The 12,032-nt window shown below is 47.2% G+C and overlaps 1 long non-coding RNA gene across 1 annotated transcript; it reads left to right on the plus strand.

Annotated features, from left to right (window-relative positions):
* Window positions 1–819: 819 nt before the first annotated feature.
* On the plus strand, window positions 820–7,017 carry LOC105730383 (uncharacterized). The gene is made up of 2 exons (XR_001110478.3): window positions 820–4,462; window positions 6,822–7,017. It is a non-coding gene; the product is annotated as an uncharacterized LOC105730383 (long non-coding RNA).
* The last annotated feature ends 5,015 nt before the right edge of the window (window positions 7,018–12,032 follow it).

The raw sequence follows: 12,032 nt of genomic DNA on the forward strand, positions 1-12,032 counted from the left end.
AGTACTCGTCTTTCTGTTCCTGGCTTATTTTATAGTGTCCTCTAGGTTTCTATGTTGTGGCAAATGGCAGGATCTCCTTTTTCAAGGTTGAATAGTATTCCATTGTGTATATATATGCCACAGTTTAGTTGTGGATTCCATTTTGGATCGTACAGATGTGGATAAAAGTGGCTTCAAGCTCCCCTTCTGCAGGAGGTCTCAGGTGTGGTGCCTGAGGGAGGACTTGGCTGAAGGGAACAGATGCCTCTGAATGAAGGCACCCAGCCAGGAGTGCATAAAGCTCTGGAAGAGCGTGGGCTGCGGTGGGGTGGACCGACTCATTGACTGCAGCCCCCAGAGCCTGTCATGCACTGGCTGTGCACAAGTCAGGTGTGGGAGGGCAGCTTGCCCCCGTGAGGCCCACCAGGCAGTCTTTATGATTGACCATGGTTTGGCATGAAGATCACACATAGGTGTTTGGCCAGGAGCTGGACTCCTCAGTCATAGCTAAGCGTTCAGTTGAGTTTTGCTCTAGGATTCCTAAAGTACCTTAAAATGAAGACGCGTTGGCATTTTAACTCTAATGCAATTGTGCAGTAGGTTTTTGAAGGAGGAAAGGGGCAATTGGGGCCACAGGTACTTTAAAATCCATTTCAGGCCAGATATGGTGGCTCATGCCTGTAATCCCAGCACTTTGGGAGGCTGAGGCAGGTGGATCACGAGGCCAGGAGTTTGAGACCAGCCTGGCCAACATGGGGAAATCTCATCTCTACCAAAAAATAAAAAAATTAGCTGGACATGGTGGCATGCATCAATAGTCCCAGCTACTCGGGAGGCTGAGGTGGGAGAATCACTGAAACCCTGGAGGCAGGGGCAGTAAGCTGAGTTTGCGCCACTGCACTCCAGCCTGGGTAACAGACTCAGACCCCGTCTCAGAAAAAAGTCCATTTCAATGCAGTTGTTTTAAGTAATAAAAAGATTCCTTCAAGAATTAGACCCTCAGCGCTCACTTGTCCTTTAAAAGTGTTGAATGCCACTGATTTCTTCACAAATGTCTATTTTTAAATCTTGAATAAGTTCTGAGATGTGTATATACACATCAAATCCTTTATGTGCTAAAATAACATGATGATGAACAAGTGAGAATGAGCACCAAACATCCTGTAGAGAACCAAACAAAACCCAGTGCCCTTTTCATCTCAGATGAAACTGTAGAAAATACTTTCTGGGGTTCTTTCTGTGTGGCAGTCATTCTCTAGTGAAATCGTCTGTGGCAGGTTTTGGTCGGTGGTGTTGATTTAGCCTGTATCTGTTGGAGCATACTTTTTACCACTTTGTCAAGAGAGAAGTGACAAGTGGTTCCTCCACTTGGTGTGGGTGTGCTGAGATGGGATGGTGGGTGGTTCCGTCAGCACCGATCGCCTGCTTGCTGAGCTCTTGCCATACCTGGTGTCCTCCGGGGCAATGCAGAGCTCCCTGGAGTATATGCCATCTGGCCCTGCATCAGCTACTTTTGGTGTCATGGAGGAGACAAACTTTTCAAGTCTAATGGGAGACCTGGAGTGCTGCTCCTACAATGCCAGGAGGAGGGCTGAGGAAGGGGCCTTGAGGATGGTAGCACTCTGACGAGGAGGTGGTGGAGAAAAACGAGGCCATGGGGAGAGAGGGTGGGAGTACAGATGGAGGAAATGGTAAGAGAGGAAGAAGGGAAGTTCAGGAAGTGTGCAGGGAGTGAAGCCAGGCGGGCCAGGGCGTTGCTAGGGAGGAAGGAGGTCCCTTTGGAAACCAGCTGGGAAGGAGGCTGAGGTGGGTTTGTGGAAAGCCTGAAATTCACGGCAATGTTCCTGCACTGCCAAAGGGGAATCACTTCACCCTTTTTTCTCCTTTGAGAGAACAGTTGAGGGTTGAAATTAGAACTATGTTTTTAAGCCATTATTTTAGCAACCTTTTAAATATATATATGTATTAAGTAGAATCATGGTACATAATGTAACAGCAAAATCGGAGCCCTAAGTCCCACCGGCTTCTAGGTCTCAGGAGCCCCAAGCTCCAGGGAAAAGGCTTTGAGGATCTCTCCATCAGGAAGGTAACTGAGCAATTGCAGGAGCAGGGAGTAACTAGACATAGGAGACCTGCCAGGTGGCTATTGTAAACGGAGGGAATGGGACCCAGCACTGAGAACAGAAAGGAGGTATGTGTGAGAAACGTGGCCAAGCTCACCGGGACTGCGTATGATAGCTGATTGGCTGCAGGAGAGCTGGGGCGGGTATTAGGTATGAGATCCACAGGCTGCTGGGAATGCAAACAGCCAGGAAGACTAGAAGAAAAGTTGGTAGGAGGAGGCAGAGACACCAGAGGGGTTGGCTTGGGTTTCCTTGAGTTTCAGGTGTTTGGAGCCACCTCAGATGAGATGCTTGAAATGCAGTTGGCAAAGAGAGCTGTGACTCAGGCAACAGGTCAGCCTGCTGACAGATGTGGGAGGCTGCTGCATGGAAGGAGATTTGAAACGTGGGCTGGGTCTGCACAGAAGATTGGGCAGGGAGAAGGCCAAGTTTCTATTGGAGAAACAGCCATCCAATTTAAAGTCAGAAGGAGGGAAGAGCCAGCAAAGCACAGATGGGCGGTGACATGAAGACAGCAAGCCAGGTACAGTGGGCAGGGACATTGGGGACGACCAACGAGCGGCCTCCAGGAGAGGAGGACATTATAGGTGCCTTTCCCCATGGTGTCTGGAGGAAACGCTGGCTTGTAACCTTGCAGGTCACTGTACCCGCTGAGTCTCAATTCCTTTTTTTCTGGGACAGAGTCTTGTACTGTTGCCCAGGCTGGAATGCAATGGTGCCATCTCAGCTCACTGCAACCACAACCTCCCTGTCCTGGGCTCACGTGATTCTCCTGCCTCAGCCTCTCAAGTAGCTGGGATTACAGGCGAACACCACCATGCCCGGCTTTTTTTTTTTTTTTTTTTTTGTATTTTTGGTAGAGATGGGGTTTCACAATGTTGGTCAGGTTGGTCTTGAACTGCTGACCTGGTGATCCACCTGCTTCAGCCTCCCAAAGTGCTAGGATTACAGGCCTGAGCCACTGCAGCCAGCCATGAGTCCCAATTTCTTTTGAGTCAAATTGGGGTCATTTTCTGCCCTCCCAGCCCCATCTGCCCTTGTATGATGGTTAAATAAGATAAGTGTAAAAGCACTGACCATCTGCTCCATTCCGGCTATAACAGGAGCTAGACTGTGGACAGTGGTGATGTGAGGCCACCAGGGAAGAGGATTAAAGTATGTCGGAGTTCTTGTTCCTTTGTTCAGGCTTGACACTGGCTCCTTTGTTACCAAGTCGTTACCACAGGAGCACTTAACTTCTCAGACATCCCAGCTACCTTTGTGGGAAATACCTCTTGGGAAGTATTTTTGACACAACTGTGTGCATACATTGGGAAGGGCTCTCTAGGGACTATTTTTTTAAATAGGCATTTGACAAGATTATTGCCTTAAGGTGACATGAGAGCTAATGCTTCTATAGCTCCTATTCTGTTCCAGATACTGTTCTAAATACAAGTAACACATTTGATCCTCTCAGCCAACCCTAAGAGGTAGATACTGAGAAAATTAGCACTCAAAGAGGTTCAGTAACTTGCGCAAAGTCCTAGAGCTAGTGAGTGCCCAAGCCAGGTTAGAACCTAGAATCCCAGCTCCGGAGCCAGTGCTCTGATCCACTGTGGAAGAATACCAGGCCAACTATTATAGCACGTGAGCCAGGCACACAGCCTGTGCTAAGACCGTCTGCGAAAGGATAGCATACTGCATTGGTCCAGTCAGAAGACTTGATGGGAGAGGTGGATATCAGCCAGATCCTAATGGATGGGTATAAATTAGTTAGCATTTATACTATGCTCTCCAACCAAGCTAGAACTCTCATCTCTTTCGGAGTGGCTATCTCATAACCACTCCATCAAGATGGGATCATTATGAGGACAGTCAGTGGGCATATGATTGGAGGAGAAGATTCCAGGCAAAGTGATGGGAAGAGCTATGAAAGTCCAGGGATGAAGTCAAAGGTGACCGTGCCACCCGTTTGCCCAGGACGGCCCCACCATCCTGCTATCCCAGTGTCACTACTAACTACATAGTTCCCCCTTTTACTCCCAAGTGTCCCAGTTTGATAAATCATTAGTTTGAGGAAGTCTGCAAAACATTGAAATCATTTTCAGAGTTTTACACACATGTGCATTGCTTGTGGGCATAGGTCCCTTACTCAAAACATGCCCCAAGGGGGTCATCCTCATGGCATAGGGAGTTTATTTTTTGGTTTTTTTTTTAAGGAAAATGAGCCTGGCCTTTGTGTGCAGCACAGAATCCAGTGGAGGAAATACAGCAGATGTTGGTAGGAGGCTCCAGAGATAAGGCCTGTACCAGATGGGAGAGGAAGGCACGCCCCCAAGACTGCAGAGGTATTGGTGGTGATGTTTATCTGAAGCTGAGAGGTGGGTTCCTTAGTGTCCACTTTATTATGCCTTCCAAATATGACACACATGCTTATTGTGCACTGTTGTATCATAACAGTAGATTAAAAACCACTGGGGAAAATATGTACGTGGTTCAGAGCACGGGCTCTGGAGTTCCCGTGTGACTTTGGATGAGCTGAGCTCCTTAAACCTCTACTGCTTATTTGTGAAGAAGAGAGAATAGCAGCACCTGTCCAAGGATTTCGAGGATTCAAAACAATCTATCTGAGCCACTTAGTCTATAGGAAGAGCTCTATAAATGTTGGTTATGATTCTCTTCCCCCCTCAGAAAATCCCTTCTTCACCTCTGTCGTGCAATTAAACAAGGGTGCACAGAGACCCAAGAGTGTGGAAGAGGAAGGCACAGAGTGATGGAATAAATAAGTGGTTTCCTTGAAAATGGATGATAGTCATTTGGTACATTTTCCCTCCTTTTTAACACAAAGTTCATTGACCTGACTACTCAGAAAAGATAAAAACATGGTATGAATGTTGGAATGATTTGATATTGTAGACCAGGTGTTTTCATGCCGGTTAAAATACGTTGGCTAGTCTCCATTCAGGAAACCCCACAGACACTGAGTGTGTTCAGCCCCTCACAGAACCATCAGAACCATATTAGCTCTTGCTAAGAGCTTATAAATATTTATAAGAAAGGATCAGTACATTGTTATTTATAAATATTGAAGTTTAATAGAAAGGCTATAATGCATTCTCTAAAATTAAGAGGCAAGGAATAATAATTATCTGACAAAAAATTATTGCCATCTTTGCTCAATAACTTTGTAGGCTACAGAAGCAACCTAAGCCTTTCTTTTTATTCTAAGTCTTTGGTTAAACCACTTTAAATGCAATAAACCCATTACTAAAAATTGAAAGTGATCTTTGAACACTAAGCTATAAGAACTACTGAACCTCAACACAAAATCAAAATGAATACAAAAGCAAAATCTTACAAAAAATTTTTCTGTCATTTCACAGAAAACACAGATTAATACTGAGGTGCAAAATAATAAAATATGTTTTAAAAAGAATTCAAGTCATGTCACTGTATTACTTTTCCTTCAACACAGGCCATTAACCTTTTAAACAAAATAATCAATAAAATTAATGTCATAACCAAGAAAAAAGAACAATAGAATTAAGAATTCTATTAGAAGAGAAAGATCATGATTTTTATGGAGCGAAGCCCTGTATTTAAAACCATGTTTTTCTGACACTTTGACAAAATGTTGGGGCCTTGCTGACCCTAGAGGGACTGCCCTTCCCAGGGCTACCCAATGTCTAAAACTAGTAAATTTCCTAGAGATAGCGAAGGACTAGCCTGCAAGTGCACCTTTCCTATACAAACCAGCCGATCCAGAGCCACACCCAGCCAGCCACCTCCTTTATGGCTGTCACAACCCAGGCAGACATTCCCCAGCCCTGATCAACCCCACCCCGCACCGGGGCACCAGAGAATTAGGGACAATTCCCACATACCAGAGCCTGCTGAAATTAATGCAAGCAGCCAATCCTAAACCCACTGAAATTACTCAAAGTAGCCAATCCTAAACCCACTGAAATGACACAATAGTTAATCCTAGACCTGCCAAAATGATGCATAGTAGCCAATCCTAAACGCACAGAAATGATTCAAAGTAGCCAATCCTAAACCCACTGGAATTATTCAAAGTAGCTAATCCTAAAACAAATGAAATGATTCAAAGTAGCCAATCCTAAACCCACTGGAATTATTCAAAGTAGCTAATCCTAAAACAAATGAAATGATTCAAAGTAGCCAATCCTAAACCCACTCAGCTGCTTACTCTGTCTCTTCTTCCAAGAATAGCCACTGTCCAGGCTCTTGCCTGTTCCTCCCCCGACTCCCTCTGCCTCCCCACAGTGGCCCTGCACTGCCTGGCTGCCCCCTCCTGGGGTCTGTGAATAATAAACTGTCTTTTCAATGGCAGTCATCTCCTATCTGTTGCCCCCCCCCATACATATAATAATAAAACCCATATTTTTAAACAAGGCCTCTATGACGGGCACTGTTAATACAGGAGTAAAACAGAGGCCAGAATGTAACTTTCCTGTGTTTCTGCCTTTTTGTATTTGACTTTCATTCACTCATCAAATATTTATCTAATAAGGTGATAAGCTTCAGCCAGCCAAAGTTCCTTCTAGGAAATGTTGTGAAAAGGAAGGGGGAAGACCCCCTTTATTAGAGTGCTGAGTTCATATCACTTTCCATTAAATCACCGCTATAGAAGCTTTAACAAAAGTTACAGCCACTTTTGGATCTTCTGTGAAAACTGTTCAGGAGAACTTCAAATTTATTCCTTTTTCATTTTCCCAGGACTTGATGGGACTTCCTAAAAAAGATTGAAACCTCTCCAGGGGAGCCAGCCTCGCAGTAAGAGGTCTTTCCCTCTATGTCAGGAATGAAAGATTCATCCCCAACTCTCCGTAATTGTATCTGACCTCACGGCAAACCTTCTCCACCGAGGATGCCATCATTACTTTTGCCAAGTAAACTGTTCCCTCACACTGTCCCCTTCTATTAAGTTGAATCTCTCTTTTGTAATTTCAGAATATTGCTTCTTTGAAGCAAGGGGAGGAAATGGTGGAGGGAAGGTGTTTTTTCATAGTGCTCTTTAATAGATAAGATAAAGGATGCTAAGGACTGCATTTCAGTCAGGGGTTGTATTCGGTGATATTAGGACACTCTTGGTTGCAGGCTGCAAAAGTCCAACTTGTTCTATCTTTAAATTGAAAGGGGGGAGCTCGTTCAGGTTATTGGGAAGCTCTTGGGGTGTCTGGTGTTCTTGAGAGAAGAGTTGAACAGCCAACCTAAAGGCAGGGCAGCAGCATCCTGGTCTCACGGCTGAAATGCCCCCAAAGTGCCTATCGCCACCCTGTCTGCATTCATCCTTTCTAGGCAGAACTGCTTTTCAGTGTTCTTCCAAAAGATGCCAGGAAATCACTCACTGGCCTATCTTGAGCTGGCTCTAGGGAGCTGGGATCATGTTGGAATGATGACGGCGCCAGTTGAAGTTTGTGGTTGGAGCAGAAGGGATAATTCCTAGCAGGTATCAGATCCTGTTCCCAGGAGGCAGTGAGTCGCACCGAGAAAAGAGCCATCTTAAAGTAGAAGTTCTCATTTCCGTTTGTAGAATGCAGTCTGAAGCCTCTCTCTGCCACAAGTTATTGGGGGCTTCTCACAAAACATCTTTCGGCCCCATCTTTCATTCAGGCTTGATTCCTCCTCCCAACGGTACCCTCCCCTCTGCCATCCCCGATGGCTGAGCCCATATCAGCCCCAGCACCTCCCTGCTTCTCTGCCCACTAGGAAGGCCTGGCCCCTTCCCACCCCCACCACGCATCTCCTCATACCACACAGCACCTGCCTGAGGCACCTCTGAGAGTGTTTCTAGGGGCCAGTCATGCATGTGTTCTCCTCCCCTGAGGCTGGAAGCTTGACACGCAGGGATCCTGTTCCACCCCATCTTGGGTCCCCAGGACCTGGCACACAGAAAGCACAGAAATCAGTTTCTGCCTAGTAGTTGGAGGACCTCATGACCAACGCTTCCTAACGGTGTTCAGGCGATTTGGAAGGTGGCCATCTGCCCACCCGTCTGCCTTGTGCAGTCTGGATTCTTCTGTCAGTCAATCCATATTTACTAAAAACGCCTTTGGGTCCAGCAGTCAGGGTTACAAAATACAGTCAAGTCAGAGTTTTTGTCCTCAGAGCTTCGAGTCTAATTACAGAAAAACAACAAACAGAGAAAACAATTAGAAGGCAATTAAGTCCTGGCTGTGAGGTACAGCCTGTGAGTGTCAAGGTAATGACTCAGTGCTGAGGGCTTGTCCCCACGTGGTGGGGGGACACCACCTCACCTGTTGGGTCAGGCTGGGAACAGGTAACAAAAGCCTCGTGGAGTCTCAAGCTCTCGCCTCAGGACCCTGAGCTGGGAGAGGCCTGGCATGGTGCCAGCACACCTTAGGTGCTCAGGTGCCATGACTCCCTTTGTGTCTCCATGAGCCTCCATTTTCCTGCCTGAAAAATGTTGACAAAACCCTACCCTCCAGGACTCTGGGCCACTTAAGGACTTAGATGCAACACCAGCAGTTTCTGACACAGTATCGCCCTGGGTAAACAGGTGTTACCACATCGACAGCAAAAGCAAGGCCGTCACAAGGGGAGAGTGAAGCCCAACACACAGGTAGCATTTAGAGAGGCAGGTGACAGCTCTACCGGGCCTTTTCTCCCTGAGAAAAGAATTAATCAGAAAACAATACTAACTTACTGTTTTACTGGGTCTTGGAGTCCCAGGCCATGGTTACTTCTCCGTCTGTGAGTTGGTTTCGCTTGCATTAGCTGGTTTGGAGTTCATGGTGATATTCTTTCTTCTGGGGGCCCTGCTTAGTCCTCACCTGTCTCCCTGCACCCTGCCTTCTCCAGCACGGGAATCACAGGGTGAGCAGCTGCAGCCTGAATCAAAAGTTGGGAGGCCTTTCTCGATAGACATCTTTGCAAACAAAGAACATCAAAGCTAGAAGCCATTGTGCACACAGTCAGCACTTCAGTCTTCTTGCAGAATAAGTCGAATTTACATGACCCTAGAATTCCATTAAGCCACGTCGGGGTAATGGAGTCAGGTGAAAGCAAAGGACTCCTGCCTGGCCAGCGGCATGGACGAGCAATGCTGTACGGCAGCGAGGGGCTCACAGTACCCCTGACGTTTACCATGGGCTGAGGTCCGCATTCCACCGGCTTCAGGATTCCTGTTCAGTTCATTACTATGATCGGACACATTTGAAATTTTTATTTATTTTGAGATGTGGTCTCACTCTGTTGCCCAGGCTGAAGTGCAATGATGCAATTCTAGCTCACTGTATCATCAAACTCCTGGGCTCAAGTGATGCCCCCACCTCAGCCTCCCGAGTAGCTGGGATTATAGGTGTGCGCCACTACGCCCAGCTAAGTTTTTAAATGTTTTCTAGTGATGGGATCTCTCTATGTTGCCCAGGCTGGTCTCAGACTCCTGGCCTCAAGTGATCCTCCTACCTTGGCTTCTCAAAGTGCTGGGATTACAGACGTGAGCCACCGCACTCAGCCTTCAAAATTTTGTAGTCAAATTTTATCACCATTTATTTAGTTTCTGATTTTCTTGCTCCTGCCTTTAAAATACTTGTTTAAAAAGCATCGTGGATTAATATTGATTAATTTTGTACATAATTTCCCTAAACATAAGCCCCAGGTATCGCGTGGTATGTGATGGGTGTTTCTAGCTGCCTGTGAGACCTCCCCATGTGAGGGCTCTCCCTGCCCAGACTGACTCTTGTTCCCTCCCTCTCCTCCACTCCTAGCCCTCCTGCCTCCTCATGTAGGATCTGCAGGGAAGCAGGGGGCGATGCTGGCAGCCCACCACCACAGAGCCATCTGGGTCTCCACTGGCCACTGCTGAGGCTGCCCTGCTTATCGGTAGAAATCTTTGTGGGTTTCTTGGGTCTCAGAGGAAACAACAGGAGAATCTGGTGGCCTTGCAAACTCAGCTCCCATGACAAAATGGAACCACTCCTGGGTCACTTGAGAAGGAGGACCACAACGTCCTGTTGTGCAGGGAGTGTACCTCGCTGCTTGTGAGGCTGGAAGGATAATAAGACAAAAGTGACTCTGAAGGAAGTGTTCAGTATTTCTTTTTTTCCTTTTTTCTTTGTTTTGAGATGGAGTCTCATTCTGTTGCCCAGGCTGGAGTGCAGTGGCATAATCTCAGCTCGCTGTAACCCCAGCCTCCTGTGTTCAAGCAATTCTCCTGCCTCACCCCCCGCCCCCGAAGTAGTTGGGACTACAGGCATGCACCACCACGCCAGGCTAATCTTTGTAGTTTTAGTTGACACTGCATTTCACCATGTTGCCCAGGCTGGTCTCGAACTCCTGACTTCAAGTGATCCACCCACCTTGGCCTCCCAAAGTGCTGAGATTACAAGCATGAGCCACTGCACCTGGCCGGGTATTTCTCATTTCTAACACACCTAGTATGTGGCTGTGACCCCTTTCATTATATTAATAGCTCTAAAATCTTTTAGAATAAGCTTAAGCTATTTGATTAACTTCTGAGCTCAATAAGCACACAGTAACTATTAGACCTGAGTCTCCTTCATATTCTACATTTTAAATCTAATCTCAAAATAGATTTCTAGCCTCCCTATGAAGGGAGCCTCCAGAAGGGAGCATGGCCTGCCCATACCTGCTGTTAGCCCAGTGAGGCTGTACCTACGCTGTCATCAGACCAGACATGGCGCTGGTTTCAGCCACTAAGCCTGTGGCAATCCGTAATCTGTCACAGCAGCCAGAGAAGCTGCCACAGGTGTTCACTGAGTACCGGTTGTTACTTTTACACCAGACAGAATGGGGACTAGTGGTTGTGTGTTTCAGAACAGATAGAAAGAATGAGGAGATTAGGCTGGGGCAACAACTCAAGGTGCCTGGGAGATGTTCCAGATCCAAACCAAATAATACGAGTTTCTTTTCCTCCGTATATGACGAAGCCTCTGTCTGGCCAAGTCTTGGGCCTTGCCCATGGATGGGTTAACTGGGTGTGGCAGCCTGGAGCCCTGTACTGGGAGGACTCAGAATCTGAGTTTCACTGGACAAGAAGGAGCGCAGTGGGACTCCAGGTAGCCTCAGTGGGGCAGGGGCTGTGAGAGTCTCTGCTGTGCCCTCCTAGGCAGTCCAAGCATGCACAGGTGGTGAAGCATGATGTGAGCTGGCCAGAGCTTGGGATTTGGGTTGCCCTCAGTCATGGGCCCCCCACATAAGGGCGCACGTGCACCTAATAAGCATGTTTCTTTCATTCATCTAGCAAATGTTTATTGATCATTGCCCCAGGCAGCCCTGTGCTAGGTGCTGGGGATGCCCCTGGAGCAGATCAAAAACCCAGCCTTCATGGGACTCACATTCCAGCCAGGGAAATAAGCCTTAAACTGAGCCAAGAACTTGATGTTTCCCCTGGTAGAAAGTGCCAGAAAGGAGGGAAGGGGGAGCATGGAAGGGTGGGAGTGAAGAGGTTGCAACTTAAATAGGACGATCGGGGGCCTTGATGCTGCAGTGGTGTTTGAGCAGAGGTGAGACGGCAGCGAGAAGGCAACCTATGCGCACATATGGTACCTGAGGGCTCTGGGGGCGGGGGGCGCAGAGTGAGTTCTGCTAATGCAAAGGCTGAATGGTAGGATGAGGAAGAGGCAAATGTGTCTCAAGCAGAGAGAACAGGGAGTAGAAGATGAGGTCAGCAAGGCCAAAAGGCAGCCGACAGAGCCCTGACATTTTTTTTTTTTTTTTTGGAGACGGAGTTTTGCTCTTGTTACCCAGGCTGGAGTGCAATGGCACGATCTCGGCTCACCACAACCTCCGCCTCCTGGGTTCAGGCAATTCTCCTGCCTCAGCCTCCTGAGTAGCTGGGATTACAGGCATGCGCCACCATGCCCAGCTAATTTTTTTTTTGTATTTTTAGTAGAGACAGGGTTTCACCATGTTGACCAGGATGGTCTTGATCTCCTGACCTCG

Source organism: Aotus nancymaae, unplaced genomic scaffold (assembly GCF_030222135.1).
Source record: "Aotus nancymaae isolate 86718 unplaced genomic scaffold, 86718_ANA_hifiasm-v0.15.2.pri h1tg000131l, whole genome shotgun sequence".
In the NCBI taxonomy this organism is placed as follows: Eukaryota; Metazoa; Chordata; class Mammalia; order Primates; family Aotidae; genus Aotus; species Aotus nancymaae.